The 15,379-nt window shown below is 52.5% G+C and overlaps 1 pseudogene; it reads right to left on the reverse strand.

Annotated features, from left to right (window-relative positions):
• Positions 1-15,379, reverse strand: part of LOC132085905 (zinc finger protein 850-like) — a 534,273-nt pseudogene that overhangs the window by 199,490 nt on the left and 319,404 nt on the right.

Raw genomic sequence — 15,379 nt, forward strand, 5'->3', positions numbered from 1 at the left:
TTAGACCCCCCTGTACAGAAATCTTAAACCCTGTGTTTCACACTCTAATTAACTTATCCCTTCACCATTCACCCCAGTGAAATCCTCCCATCCTCATACAGGTGTCGTCTCCCGTGTAGGATCAAAGTCCAGCCACCAGACACTTCTGACGACATTCCAGGACTCCCGAACCCCCCAAGGGTGGTCTCGGTCACTCTGCACATCAGTCCTGAGGTGCTGAGATACCACAGTATTCCCCAAATCTGCCTCCTAAACAGGCCAAAGTCTGCCTTTCCTAATTCCAGTGTAGAAGTTTTGTTACTGCCCCTCATTCTTTCACAGAATATTGAAAACTTGATTATTTCATGGTCACTCTGCCCCAGGCTGCCTCTGAGCCCCACATCTGCCACCAACCCTTCTCTGTTTGTGAACAGCACCAGACAGAGCTTTCCTTGGCAGTGAGAGTGTTACGAAAAATTTAGTAAAACAGAAAACTCCTTAACCCCAGTGTAGCATTAAGAAGCTGCATTCTTTATTCAGCTGGATGAACAGGGGATAGCTCCTCCCAAAGCCGTGCATGCTGAGTACTGTCGCAGACATTTCTCCATAGAAATCCTTTCTTTCGGATTTCTGTGTCTTTGGGAGGCCAGAGGTTAGGGCTGAAACTTCGCAGCGCAAAGAAGTTTTTTTTTACTCTTGCTCCGGAGCATGTTTAGATGGAGCCTTCTCCTCCCCCCCTTCTCTCTCTCCGGGGGGATGGGAGTGGCCGCTCAAGCCAGCGCCGGCCCCTCAGACTCCGCCTCCTTCACACATGGGGGTGACACCGGTCTCTGAGGTTTCCTCCACGGCCCTGCCAGAGCCGTCACTCCAGGCGGTCCCACCCGCGGTTTCACCGGCCTCCCTGCCCCTGCCAGAGCCTGTGTCGGAGAAGGCAGAAGAGACAGCACTTCCGGCGATTGACCTGTTGCTAAGCAACAGCGATGCTCCGCCGCTTGTCCCGGCTCCGCTGCTGCCTGTTTGCGCTGTGACGGAGACTGCGACTGCGCCTCCGCAGCGGACCCCGGAGTCAGCGGCGGGGGACGGCGCCCGTCCCGCGCCGTGCCTACCGCCGCTTTCAGGGCTGGGGGACGCGGCGGAGCCGTGATCCCGCGCGTCCCCGCCGCCTCAAGCCGAGACAGCCCCAGAGTCAGTGGCAGAAAACAGCGTTGAACCCGCGGGCCCCCACCCCGGCCCGGCGCCCCCCATGGCCAGCCCGCCAGCCCTGGGCCTGCCCCAGGAAGCGGCCCCAGAGGCTGGTCTCTCCTTCAGTGGAGCAGGGCCTGCCCGCCAGCTGACTCTTGCGGCAGTCCAGCTGCTGGCTTTCAAGCTCAGCGGTTTGGGGGGTGGTGTTTCGGTTGCTGTCCCATGGAGGCTGCCATCTCTTCCGCCCCTCTTGTGCCCTAGGGGCGAGGGGGAGGGGGCTCCCAAAAGTTCTGCCTTTGGTCCCCAGCCCGGTGGGGGTGGTGCCGTGTTGCTGTGGGAAACAAACATTCCCAGACCCGAGATGAAGATTCTCGGGGCAGCTTCTATTTCCCTGCTGCTGGCATGCCTCAGTGGTTTAGGGGAAAGGAAGTGTCTCACTACCCGTGCTGCCATTGTGCTGGCAGCAGAGTTCAGGCTTATGGAAATGCACAGCCTGCCTTATGTGTTTGGCCTGGGCCGTTGGGCACAAAAAATTCCTGGGCTGGCCCCACTGCGTGGCCTCCTTGTGTTTTTGGGGACTCTGGTTTCTCCTACTGGACCTGGTCCCCCTTTGTGAGCCACTTTTTGGGTTCCTGGTCCAGCATGGGCCAGGGCCCCAGGGCCTTTCCTTCTCTGGCACTGCTCTGCTCGGTGCTGCTCTTTTGCTTTCAATCAAAAAAAAAAAAAAAAAAAAAAAAAAGATTGAAAACAGCGGGCAGCAGCTCTGAAGCCCTGAAGCATTGAAGGGCCAGAAAGGACATTCCTAAATTGTTCAAATTGTTTTAAATTGTTTTAAATTGTTTAAAATTGTGTTATGCTGATTTCAGGACAAAAAGGACTCTCAGATGTCCAAAAGAAACAACTTCAGCTGATGAACTGTTCCTGAAACTCAGCTGCATGGACTCAAATTCTCTTTACATTGTATTTTGCATTTTTCTTATATTGTAGGATTGTTTTAGTGATTTTTGAGTATTCTATATTTTATAGGTGAAGGAATTTCCTGTTCATTCCACATCAGCATTTTTCTTTTATTTTTATACAATTTAGAAAGGTGAGATGTCGCAGACATTTCTCAACAGAAATCCTTTCTTTCGGATTTCTGTGTCTTCGGGAGGCCAGAGGCCTCCGAAGACAAGGTAAACAACTATTATCAGCTGCTGGGGAATGCAACAGGGGCACCTATTTTGATTGGTTATTGGTTCATGTTTTATGTTTATAATTAAGGGCCAATCACCAGTGCAAGCCAGGGGACTGAGTCCTTGGCCACAGCTTTGTTGTGGATTCTTTTCTATCTATGTCTATCTAGCCTAGCTGCTCTGCAAAACCTCTCTCCGTATTCTTTCTAGTATAACTATAATGTATTATATCTTATATTAATAAATTCAGCCTTTTGATTCAAGAAACAAGATTCACTGTCTCTCTCTCACCAGCTGCGCCCACTCAGGCGCAGTAATAGAGTAAAGGAGGGTTTCTCTTTATTTTCTGTATTTTGCATACATATTCATTGATTGTCCTGGACTAAACACACATGTGACAATCGTTTCCTGAATATCATTAACATATTTCCCCTCCCCTTCACCCATGTCCTGGGGGCTCTCTGGTGGTCCCTGGTGGTCGTGGACCCCAATGTTCCCATGGGCCTGGCTGAGCTGGAAGGACACTGAGGCTGCTGAACTTCCAGTTCCCCTTCTAACACAATGAGCGTTGTGTAGTTTCCATAGGCCTGGGTTTTTGAGAACAAGCTCCAGGTGTCAGCTCAGCTGGTGGAAACAATTTATCATCTGGTAACAAGAGGTCACAGAGTGGGTTGTGACATCACAGAGTGGATTATGTGAGGTCATTGAGAGCTATGACATCATACACTGCCTCTGTGACATAACAGAGCCAGCTGTGACATCACAGGGCAGAGGTCTGACATCACAGTGCAGACTACGGCATCACAGACTCTGGTGTGACATCAGAGACCAGCTGTGTGACATTGGAGAATGGGCTGTGACATCCCAGAGCAGGCTGTGACATCCCAGAGGGGCTGTGTGACATCCCAGCAGGGCTGTGTCAGGTCACTGGGTTGGTCACTTTGCCCCAGCTCCCCCTCACAGTTTCTCCAACCAACTCCAATGCTGTCCATGCCCAGCAGGGTCCCTGTCTCCCAGGATCCCCCTGGCCCACCTGGAGCCACAGCCTCCACCAAAGGATGTTCCACAGGATCCACCCCAGAGCCTGACAGGGGACAAGGGGCCAGGGCTGTGTGATCAGGACATCAAGGACTGGGATTATCCAGGTCACTGTGGCCTGATCTGGGTTCCCCAGGGCAGGAAAGATGTCTGGCAGCTGGAGCAGGGTCTGGGAAGGGCCTCCAAGGTGGGGCTGGAGCCCTTGGGCTGTGAGAAGAGGCTGAGGGAGCTGCGCTGGTCCAGCCTGGAGCAGGGAAGGCTGAGGGGCTCCTCATGCCAGCCTGGCAGTGCCAGCCAGGAGGGGATGGAGAACACAGAGCCAGGCTCTTCACAGGGGGCTGGGGGGAGACAAAAGCCAATGGGTGGAAGGGGAAAGAGGGGAGATCAGCCAGGGCATGAGGAAATGAAATGAGTCAGGCTGCTTTCAGCATTTCCTCAACACCAAGAGCAGCCTGACCTCCCTTCTCCATCCACCACTGATAGATTTGCAAATCAGGAATTGTTTGTGCTGTTCTGTCCTCAGTCCAGGCCAAGAGTCCTGATACAAGAACTCAATTGTGTTTATATCTATCACAGAACCACACTAGTCAAAAATTAATTTTAGTATGCAAATCAGTTGTGAACAGTGGACTCATCAGACATGCTGGGACATTGCACATAGCTCAGAGAAGAGTTTGGAATTGTGTGATTGTTATTTTAATGGTGTAGTTTTTATTAAGTTATATCCTGTTCAACTGTGGTCTGTTGGCTAGGTCCAGTGCGGGCTGGAGGGAGCTCAGATTTGCACAAGGCTGCTCTGAGTGCCAGCCTTGGATGGGGAAAATGGTGGGGTGGGGGTAGGGACAGAGTCTGATTGATTGTCAGCCATGAAAGGTCCTGATTTTCATACCCAGTCAAACTGCATGAGGAGGTACTTGGATTCAGTGTCAACTGGAAATTGCACATATCAATTTATGAACGGGGAAAAAAACTGAACAGGACCTAAAAACTGTTTCCTCACTGTCTTTTTAAATAGAACATATTCAGTTGAATGCACTTCTGAAATCTCTCTTATTAACCACACAAGATTTGGAAACTGAAATCAAATTATCCCCAGAGATTTGGCTTGTTAGGGTGTTCTGAATGTTAATGAGCCCTGGGACACTGAATTCCTGCACTGAAGAGCTGAAGGCTGAACAAGCCTCTGGAGCAGGAAAATTCAGCAGCAGCCTCCAAGGTGCTGAGGATGTCAGCAGCCCCCACTGAGGCCATCCCTGCCCAGAGACCATGGGGGAATGGACAGGCAAGGAGAGCGTCCCTGGGGCTGGGGTAGCACAACTCAGAGGCACCAGCGGCTCCAGCTGGGAAATGGAGTGTGGAATGGGGCTGGGAAAGCCCTGCCTGGGCTGTGCCAAGCAGGACACACAAGCCCTGACTTCCATCCAGTAGAAAACTCTGTCAAGGAGATATTTAAAAGGAATTACAATTGTTTCTGTATTCTTAATTGGACTTCCTGGAGAAATACCAACAAGAGATCCTCAGGAACTCAAAACAACAAAACAGTCCTTACTGGTAACTTTAGAAAATCAGAGAATTTTTGGCAAGATTTAATATGACATTCAATCAACACAGAACACTTCTTAAAGCACTGACTTGGCCCATTCAACTTCACAAACTCTAAGCTATTTGAATTTTACATTACTCAAATTTGCAAAAGGACCGAAATAGAAGAAAAGGACAGAAAGAGAGAGAGGCAAAAAGGATACAGAGGAGCATACACAGAGGTACCAGCTCCTGGATTCTAGTAGCATTCAGATGGAAATTCCAAGAGGAGGTAGGGTCAAGATATGTGCTTGCCTTTGGTCAGCCTTCAATACCCCTTGGTCTTCCTGGGCCCTTCCCCCAGGTGGGACTGTGGCTCATTTGGTCCCTCAGGAGCTGGGCTGGGGCTGCAGAGGTGGCTGTGGAGCATTGCCTGTGCTGTGCCAGGGACTGGCAGACACTGCTGGGCTGGGATAGAGGCTCTGGGGGGATTGGGGTCACAGGGCAGGGCAGGGCTGGGCTTACAGGGCAGGGGAGGGCTGGACCTGCCCCTTTCTCCTCTATTGGAATAAGATCCCAATATTACCAGGTAGATTGTGCCTGGGCTCGTCTGACCCCTGCTCCTGGGCCAAAGGCGGCAACTGTGGTGTTTCACCTCAGAGACACTTTTGGCTGGCTGGATGGTGCAGCTGAGCGCCAAAACAAGTCCAGGCTTGTGGAAACTCAGTTTGCCTCAGGTGGGAAGGCTTCAGGCTAAGGTGAGGAGGAAAAGGAGAGAGATTCTGCTGGAGGGTTAATATCAAGAGTTTATTCCATGGTCACACACGTCTGAAGCTTAGGTAACAGCTCCAAAAGAATCCCGACCGCATGGCCTGAGTGACTTTTTAAGCTCCAGGGGGAGGGGGAGGGAAGGGAAAGGTGAGCCACCAACCAGGTGGGAGGGGCAGGGTCTCAGGCAATGATGACACCCAGACAGACCAATGACCTCTGGGCACAGGGGCATCTTTTGAACCTGACCAACCACACGATGGCCTTGCTGGAATATTAAGACTGCTTGACAGCCCCGCAGGGGGCGAGGGGGAAGGGGAAGGGGAAGAGAGATATTGCCACTCCTGGGAAGGGGCTGGGAAGTTTAAAACAGGAAATTGCAACACACTGCAACACTCCCCACACATGAAATGTCTTGAGACAAGAAATTCCTCCACTCTGTCACAATAGGGAATACTGGAGGTGAAATCCCAATTCTGGCCATGGGCACCGAGATAAGAAGGGCAGTTCTTTTCCTTAGGAATGAAAGCCCCAGTTTTCAGTAAATTTCTGGTTTGATTGTTTGGATTCTGTTTGGTTTTGCTGTTTCTTTGTTTCCTTGTTGTGCCTGAAGTGTCCAGTCAGGAGCAGAGTGACTCTTGCCAAGGAAATTTGTGCTGCCGTCCCTTAATATTCAGTCTGGTTTTTGCTGCTCCCTTGCTGGGGATTTCTTCAGCGGTCTCAAGGCCTCGTTGGTAGCAGGGTGAAGGAGCCCTGGCCCAGGCTCTGGCCCTGGAGGACATAGGGACGCTGCCGGGGGGGTCCCTGTCCCCCTGTGCCACCCCCAGGGCCCCAGCCCCCCGTCCCCGTCTCAGGCTCTGGGGTTGATCTCGTGGAACATCCTCTGGGGGAGGCTGCGGGGCTGGGGGCAGGGGGACCCGGGGGGACAGGGGACCCCACTGTGCACGAGCAGGGTTGGACTGCTCTGGGGGGAGCTGTGAGGGGGGCTGGGGCAGAGTGACCGCCCCAGGGACCTCACACAGCCCCTGTGATGTCACACAGCCCCTGTGATGTCACACTGCCCCTGTGATGTCACACTGCCCCTGTGATGTCCCAGAGCCAACTCTGAGACGCCACGCTATGATGTGATACAGCTGCTCTGTGATGTCACAGAAGTCTCTGTGATGTCAGAAAGTCACTCTATGATTTCACAATCTCTACTGTGATGTCACAGCCTGTTCTATGATGTTACACAGCCACCCAGTGTTGTCACAGCCCACTCCCTGATGTCATAGAGCCACCTTCTATGATGGCAGGATCTGCTCTATGGCCTCACACCCTACTCTATGATGTCACAGCCATCTCTGTGATGTAACAACCCCCCTCAGTGATGTCACAAAACCTTCTCTGTGATGTCATACTGACACTCTGTAAGGTCACAGCACATACTTTGACCTCACTGCCAGCTCTATGATGTCATGCAGCCATGCCATGATCTCACAGCCTGTTCTGTGATGTCACAAAGTCCCCTCTATGACGCTGTAGCTGCTCAGTGACCTTACACAACAAACTCTTTGATGTCAGAGCCCAATCTGTGACCTCACACAGCCCACTCTGTGCTGTCACACAGCCCCTTGGTGACATCCCAGCTGCTCTGTGCCTCTATGACACAGCCACAGAGGTGCTGCTGTGACATAGCCCCCTAAGGGCCATCCCACAGCCCCTTCCAGTGCTGAGCCCCTGTGAGCTCTTTCTGTGCCCTGCTGGTGTCCCTGAGGGGCCCTGGCAGTGCCCCAGCCCTGCTGGGCTGTGCACAGGAGCTGCTCCTGACCAGAGCTGTGTCTCTGCAGCGCTGCCCTTGCCAGGAGCTGCCTCTGGGCCAGGAGCCCGGCCCAGCTCAGCAGCACAGACACAGCACAGGGACTTTAATGAGCCTCTGGGACTTTGCTGCTCTTTGCATCAGACTCAGTCCCTCGGAGTGTGCTCAAAAAACCTTCTCAGGGACTCAAAAAGAGGGTGAAACACTGAAGTTTCTCATACTTTAAATAGATCCTTCTGAGGGACAGGACTGAGAAAATGTCCCCAGGTTCCAGGTAGAGCAGAACACTGGTGGCAGTGATGACAGGTGGGGACAAGCGAGGGAAAGGTGTTTCTGCTGCTGAGCAAACCTGCACCTCTGTCCCTGCAGGCTCTCAGCACCCCTCGGCTGCCCTACATGGCTGGGCCCTTCCTTTGCTGACAGCTCTGCCTCCTGCCTGCCCCTGCATGCCCACACAGAGCCTTGGGCTGCTCCAGGCTCCTGCTGGGGACGTGCTGTACCACAGCCCTGCTCTGACAGGGAAATTCCTTTCTGCTGGTGTTCAGTCTGGACCTCCCAAGCTGCACTTGGTGCTATTAGGTCTTCTTCAGGCTTATTCCTACTATGAAGAAAAGCTCCAGCCTCTCTGAAACCACCCATCCATCCCTCCCAGGCTATTCCCTTTCAGTCCTCAGTCTCTACACCACTGACCACAGAGGCCGCAGACTCTCCCTGCTGGTTTTGTGATGAGGCCTCCAAATCCCATCTTGGGAGATTTTTGAGTCCTCTCCAAGGTCTGTGAAAAGGGAAAAATAGCATTCTAAGTTATTTTCTCCTAAATCCTACAGTGACAGAAAACGAGTCAGTATCTTTAAACTGAATGGGGACAAATTAACATTTGTTAGAAGGAGGAAAGATTTTACAATTATAAAAGTGGCAGGAAACTGCAACCGTTTTTCCAGAGAAGTGGATTCCCCATCCCAGGAATTGTCCAAGAGCAGGAGCTTTGTGCAGCGTTGCCCATTGAAACCCTCTCATCTCCAGTGACAGAATTCCTGCATTGTGGGTTCTCTGATATGCTGGGTGCCCTCACAAGGCTTCTGGCCAGAATGTCTGCTGAAGGCAGCCAGGCTGCTGCTGGGGCAGTGACCTTACAGCCATCACCATGGCAGCCCTGTCCCCTGGGCCTGGCTCTGCCCTTTCCTCTGCCCCTGCCTTGGCTCTGCTGGCATGAAGAGTTTTGTCATTATTATCTTGTCGCCAAGGTGCTGGGGCCAATGGCTTCCCAGTCAGGCTCCTGGGGCAGAAGTGGCTTTTCAGAGCCCAGCCAGGAATGAGCCCTGAGGCAGCAGCTCTGCAGTGGTGGCCACCAGGCCGGGCTGCCAAGGGAGGCTTCTGGCCATGGGCTGCAAGCAGCTGCTGCTGCCAAGGTGCCTTTGGTGCCTCAGGCTCTCCCTGGCACAGCTCCCAGCACGGCACTCTGCCCTTGTGCCCGAGCCCTTCCCTGTGCTGGGGCTGGCCTGGGGCTTTTCCTGCAGCAGGACCTGCCCTGCTGATAGCACAGGAAAGGCAGTTCCTACTGGAGCAGGAGGCTCTGCCTGCCATGGGCTCCAACAACTCCAACAAGGTCCTGTTTGCAAAGCCCCAAGTGGGAAATGAAGGAGGGGTGTCACACTGCTTTGGGGGTTAATAATGCTGAAACCAGCCTGACTCCTCCATCTCAAAGTTCAACATCCTCAGATGGAGCTGAAGCTGTGGCAGAGCTGGAAATATCCCCAGAGAAAGGAACAACCAAGTGACACCACTGAGAGCTTCTGCAGCGCTGCTGAGCTGGCCCAGCCTGGGCACATCTGACTGACAGGGCAGCACCTCAGACGAGAAAAGCCCTGTCACAAATTTTAATGGCAGCATCTCCTGACATTTCCCTTCTTGAGGGGTGTGGGGATTCCTCCCAGTGGTGGGGAAACCCTCAAGGGCACTGCTCCAGGCTGAGCCAAAGGGAATTGCCCATGGTCATTGGTCTAGGGGAGTGACATCAATCTCTGCTTAATTACGGGTTTTGCTTAATACAGTTGCTTTGAAATAATTTCCTAGTGCTCTGTATAATATATTTTACGTCTCTAACATCCTGGCATAAATATTTCTGATTAAGGCAATTTTGTCTAATCATTACCATAACAGAGAATACATATTTATATAAATATATCTGCCCATGACAGGAACCCTGTGAGTGTCTGGGACATCCTGGGTCTTTGGCAGCCTGGGAACACCAGGGATGTCATCATGGAGCCCCCGTGAGTGCCTGTGACAGATCGGTGCCTTTGCAGCACAAGGTCCCCTGGGATGTCACCATGGAATGGCTGAGACTGCCTCTGAGCACAGGGCTCTTTACAATCCCCAGAAAGCCCTGGGAGGTCTCCATGGGGCTCCTGTCTGTGCCTGTGATATTCCAGCTCTGGAACAGCCTGGTGACTCCTGGAAAGTCCCCATGGAACCCCTCCGAGGGCCTGTGACAAATCTGATCCTTAGCAGGCAACCATCAGAAGCCCCCTATTGCTATGGGCAGTTTCCGTGGCAACCATCACCAGCCCCCTGTTGCTATGCTCAGTCCCTTGGCAGCTCCATGGAGACCCCATGCCAGGGCTGGTTTCCATGGACACCAGCTCAGGCCTGCAGCCAGAGCCCGTTGCCATGGCAACCATTGGCAGCCCCATCCCCAGGCTCATGGGATCCCAGAACCACAGAATTGGCTGAGCTGGGAGGGACCCATCAGGATCCTCCAGTCCAACTGCTGGCCCTGCACAGGACACCCCAACAATGCCAGCCTGGGCCTGGCAGCGCTGTCCAAACGCTGCTGCAGCTCAGAGAGCCCTGCAGCTGGCACCCTTCCCTGGGGAGCCTGGGCAGGGCCCCAGCAGCCTCTGGGCAAAAACCTTTTCCTGACATCCAACCGGAGCCTGCCCCGACTCAGCTGCAGCCGTTCCCTCTACTCCTGTCCCTGGGCACCAGAGGGAAGAGGTTCCCACAGCCCCAACCAGGGGCCCGCTCCCAAGGCTGTTGCCATGGCCACCAGGGCTGGGACCAGCTGGGATGCTTGGTTTCCTTGGGCCGGGGTGCAGGTATGGGATTCCCCAATTTTCTGCTCCTGCTAAAACCGCGCTGCCCTCACTGCCCTCCTGCCTCCCATGAAAAGCACAAAGGCAAAGATCCCGGGCTGGGATAAGAACAATTTATTAGGAACAGGAACAAGATAAGCGACAAACAGAACTGAAACAATATTGATAACAGAAGGGATAAATGAAACAATTTACTGGGAAAACTAAAACACAACTCACTGGGTATTTCTGGCCACAATTTCCCCTGTTTGGAAAGGACACCCTTCTTCTCAGGGAGAGAGAGAGAGTGTCCCTTTTCTGCACCTGGAAATTCTCTTAGGTGGGAGTGAATGTAATGACACAGCCGTGGTAAGACCCTCATGTTTTTCAATGCCACATCATTACACTGATAGGGGCAGGGAAAGGGACTGGTGCCTTCCCAGCATGGATCATGGGGAACATGGATCACCAGGGCTCTTCCCAATGTGGGTTCTCCCATGGGGGATGAAGCTGGAGTGGTGGATGAAGCTGTTCCTGCATTTGTGGCATTTTCAGGGATCCCTTACTGGTGGCTCCGTTGGTGTCTGGTCAAGTGAGAGCTGGTGGTGAAGCTCTTCCCACACTGGGGACACTCATAGGGCCTCTCCCCTGTGTGGATGCGCCGGTGGATGATGAGGGTGAAGTTGTGCTTGAAGCCCTTTCCGCACTCAGGGCAGAGGAAGGGCCTCTCCTCAGTGTGAATCCGCTGGTGCTGGAGGAGACTGGAGCTGGTCTGAAACCTCTTCTGACACTGGGGACACTCGTAGGGCTTCTCCCCAGTGTGGATGCGTTGGTGGGTCACAAGGTTGGATCTGTAGCTGAAGCCCTTCCCACACTCCCCACACTTGTAGGGCCATTCCCCAGTGTGGATCATCTGGTGGCTGATCAGGTGGGAGCTCCGCCTAAAGCTCTTCCCACACTGCAAGCACTTGTGGGGCTTCTCTCCACCATGAAGCTTCTCATGGACCACCAGCTCTGAACTCTGGCTGAAGCTCTGCCCACCTACCTGGCTCAGGGTGGCTCTTTCTTCTTCAAAGCACCCTGGGCTGGGTTTGGAGCCCCTCCTCATGGGAGATATCTGAGGTTTTTCTTCCCTGTTGGATTCCTGTGCGTTAGAATCAAAGCGGCCTCTTTCACGAGGTTCTGCCATGCAGATTTTTCCTCCCTGGTCTCCATCCTCAGTTCCTTCCCTGGGGAAGGAAGGACAAGGACAGGATGGGTTTTGCCTCCATGCCAGAGGGAAGGGGAAGGAGATTCCCCCAGTGCATCCCCGGCAGGATGGTTTTGGCAGCAGGGTTGTCTTGCAGCCAGGGGCTGTGCTGGGCTGGGAGATAGAGCAGGAGAGAGGGGGAAATAGGAACTGACTTCCTCCTCACCTATCTGGGTGTCCTGGGGATCCTTCCTCTTCCTCACAGCCTCCTTCTCCATCCAATCAAGGTTTGGGAATGGGAAATCCTGTTCTGGGAAGAAAACAAAGGGTGCGCACATTGTCTTTTGTACTGGTTTGAAGGCAAACCTGGGGAGGGTCTAAACTAGAATTACAATTTAAAAGAAAATGAAGATCAAGGCAATGATACAGAAACACTGCCTTAAACTGACAGAGTCAGGATATAACCTGACACCCTGTTGTTCAGGGTGGTGGCAGCAGTCCCAGTAAATGGTGGTGCAGTCCTGTTGGAGTGATGAAGGTGATTCTGTCGAAGCAGTGATCCTGTAGAAGGGTCTGGTCTTCCTCTGGAGGTCCAGTGGTGGCTAGGGAGTTCTTGTCCTCTGGCAATCCAGTAGGTAAGCTGCTCCTGGTGTAGCAATGTGTGAGCTTATATCCAGGTAGGAATGCTTGGATCCTCCCCCTGGGCAGAGCATCCCACAATGGGAGGATGGAATTTTATCAGTCCTGCAGTGACACTCAATGGCCCATTCACAGGAGATATCTCCCCTGGAGGGCGTTATCAGGGGTGAGTCATGGAAGAGATAAAGAACACTGCCCCACCTGTTTATAAGAGTTGCTGAAGGTGGGGATTGAAAACATGCATTTGGTTACATCTTGCATGGCAACCTGAAACAGTGGGGTAATCCCTGCTCAGGGGGTGAACACCACCCCCCTTACCCAAACTGGCTCAGCTGTAAAACCCCCACCCTGGGAATGCCACGCATACAGAGGACAATGTCACACTTGCCCTGCTCCAGGGGAGGGCTCTTTTTCCTGTCATTCCCTTCCTGTCCCCCCTTTTCTATCCCATTTACTTTTCAATAAAATTCATTTTGGGTTTGGTCTCATTATCACCTTAATTGGGGCAGAGGAATCTCTCTAACACTTTTCTTAACCAGACTCACCAGACTGTGAAATTATTTTGGCACAGTGAGTTTAGGCACTGTTCTCTGACCCCAAGTGCCTTTGACAACAGCATGGTTCCCTCCTCTGAGGAAGTTGTGGTTCTCTCTGGAGGAACTCTTTGAAACTGGGCTGCAGCTTCCTCTGAGTGACTTATGGGAGAACCGATGAGGTAAATCGCCTTTGTGGGCCCGGAGTGTAAAGAAAATATTTTGTTGTCCTTCTATTACAGCGACCTGATGAAGGTCTTCAGGGTGAGAGAAGTGGACGAGAATCTTGGTTCATGATCAGAAGGCTGGATTTATTGATATATGATATATAATACATTATAACTATACTAAAAGGAATAAAGAGAAAAGTTGCAGAGGCTTGCTAAGCTAAGAATAGAAAGAAGAGAATGAATAACAAAGTTCTGTGTCCAGCAGAAAGCAAGGACCAACTCTCCCGTGAGTGGTCAGCAAATCCAAACACTCCCAGAAGACCAATCACATATGCTCCTGTTACATTCCACATCAGCAGATAATTGTTTGCATTTTTCTTCTGGGGCCCCAGCCTCCCAGAAAGGACAAATCCTAAAAGAGAGGATTTTATGAAAAAATGTCTGCAACATCCTTCCTTGAAATGTTTTTTAAAATCACAGGAGGAAAGGGAGCAAATGATACCAGCGAGACTGACAAGGTTCATTCACCCCATGGTGAAGAACACAAGGCTGCTAAAAGTCCCCCAAGAAGCTCAGCTCAAGTAGCTAAATTCCCAAATAACTCCTGAATTCCCAGGCTTGAGTGCTTTGCGAAATGTGAGAATCATTTTTCTCTTCATCCCTGTCGCCTTTGTGACAGCTACAAAGAGTTTACTTTCCTTTTAATCATATCTGTCTTGGGCTGAATTTACACTTTTATCAGAACGTGCTAGCAGCTGAGCTGGAGCTGTGCAGGAACCAGTGGAACTTGGAATTGCCACAAAATTGCTTGTAGTGTCAGTTTATTAATGTTTGGGATTTGTTTGCATTTTCATCACATCTGACTTGTGGGAAAATCAAATATTCATCAAAGTGATTTATGCAGAGTCAAATTTTGATTTCTGCCAAATTATTTTGTCCAGTGCCCAGGGGATGCTCGAGGGGTCTCTGTGCCTCTCGCCCTGGGGGATGCTTGGCAGGGGTTTGGGGGGTGTTTTCCTGTCCCTGTCACCCCAGACCATTCCCCAGGGGGTTTTTCCCTGTCCCTGTCACCCCAGGCCATTCCCCAGGGGGTCTCCACCATTCTCACCCCAGAGAATGCCTGGAGGGTCTCCCTCCCTCTCATACCCTGTGCCAGGGGGTGCTCAGGGCAGTCTCTGTCCCTCTCAGCCCAGGAGTGCTCGGGGGTCTCTGTCCCCTCACCCTGGGGGATGCTCGGGGGGTCTCCATCCCTCTGGCCTCAGGCAATGCCTGTGCAGGGCTGGGGACCAGGGGCTCTGTGTCCCTCTCACCGCTGAGGGTGCTCGGGCCTGGGGGGGCTCTCCCACCTTCTCACACCTGGGGAGGCCGGGGGGGTCTCTGTCCCTCTCAGCCCTGCTGTGACCCCACCCAAACATCATCGGGCTCAGAGGGACAGAGACACCCCCAAACCCTCAGAAGGGCGGAACCTGGGATTTGGTTTGGGGCTGAGGGTTTAGGAAGGGGCTGGAATTGGGGCTGGGATTGGAGGTGGGGCTGAGATTTGGATTAGAGCCGGGATTGGGGTTAAGGCTGGACATGGGATTAGCTTTAGGGCTGGGGTTGGGATTGGGTCTAGGGCTAGATAAGTCTGGCACTGGGATGAGATTAAATACAGAACATTGAGTGTGTGTAAACATGGAGTGAGATTGAGACCAGGATCAGGGTCAGGTTTGGGACTGAGCTCATCCAGGGCAGGACAGGGGGGATGTCACTGCAGGATGTCCCTGGCGTTGTCCCAGCCCTCCTCAGGCACCTCCAAACATGGGGAGCAGCTGGGTGCCCCAAGATCCAGGTGCTCCCACGCTGCCCCTCAGTACCAGGCAAGCATTCCCTGAGGGCAGCCCTGACTGTGACCACTGGGGCTCTGGGATCAGCCCTCACATCCCTGTGGAGCAGCAGCAGACAGGATGAGCGATTCCCCCGCCCCGTTTTTCCTGTGGAAGGGTGAAGCCCAGCTGCCCTTTTCTTCTGATGCCTCCTCCTCTCCTCAGCTGAGGATGTCAAACTCCCCAGGAGCAGGAAAATCCCCATTCCCTCTTTCCTTGTGGCTGCAGCCTGGAACATCCACCCAGAATGAAGGACTTTCTGACAGCCCTGCTTGACACTGGCAAGAGGTTTGTGAGAAGGGGAAGAAATTGTATTTTGATAGCAAATAAAAGGTGCAAAATTATTCCTTTCTGCTATATTACTTTTCAGTCAGTTCTGGTCTGTTTTCAGAGTGCCACCTTCTCAGCTGACTGTGTTTGTGCCCTCTTTTCTCTCCTGCCTCTCTTT

Source organism: Ammospiza nelsoni, chromosome 33, assembly GCF_027579445.1.
Source record: "Ammospiza nelsoni isolate bAmmNel1 chromosome 33, bAmmNel1.pri, whole genome shotgun sequence".
Taxonomy (NCBI): Eukaryota; Metazoa; Chordata; class Aves; order Passeriformes; family Passerellidae; genus Ammospiza; species Ammospiza nelsoni.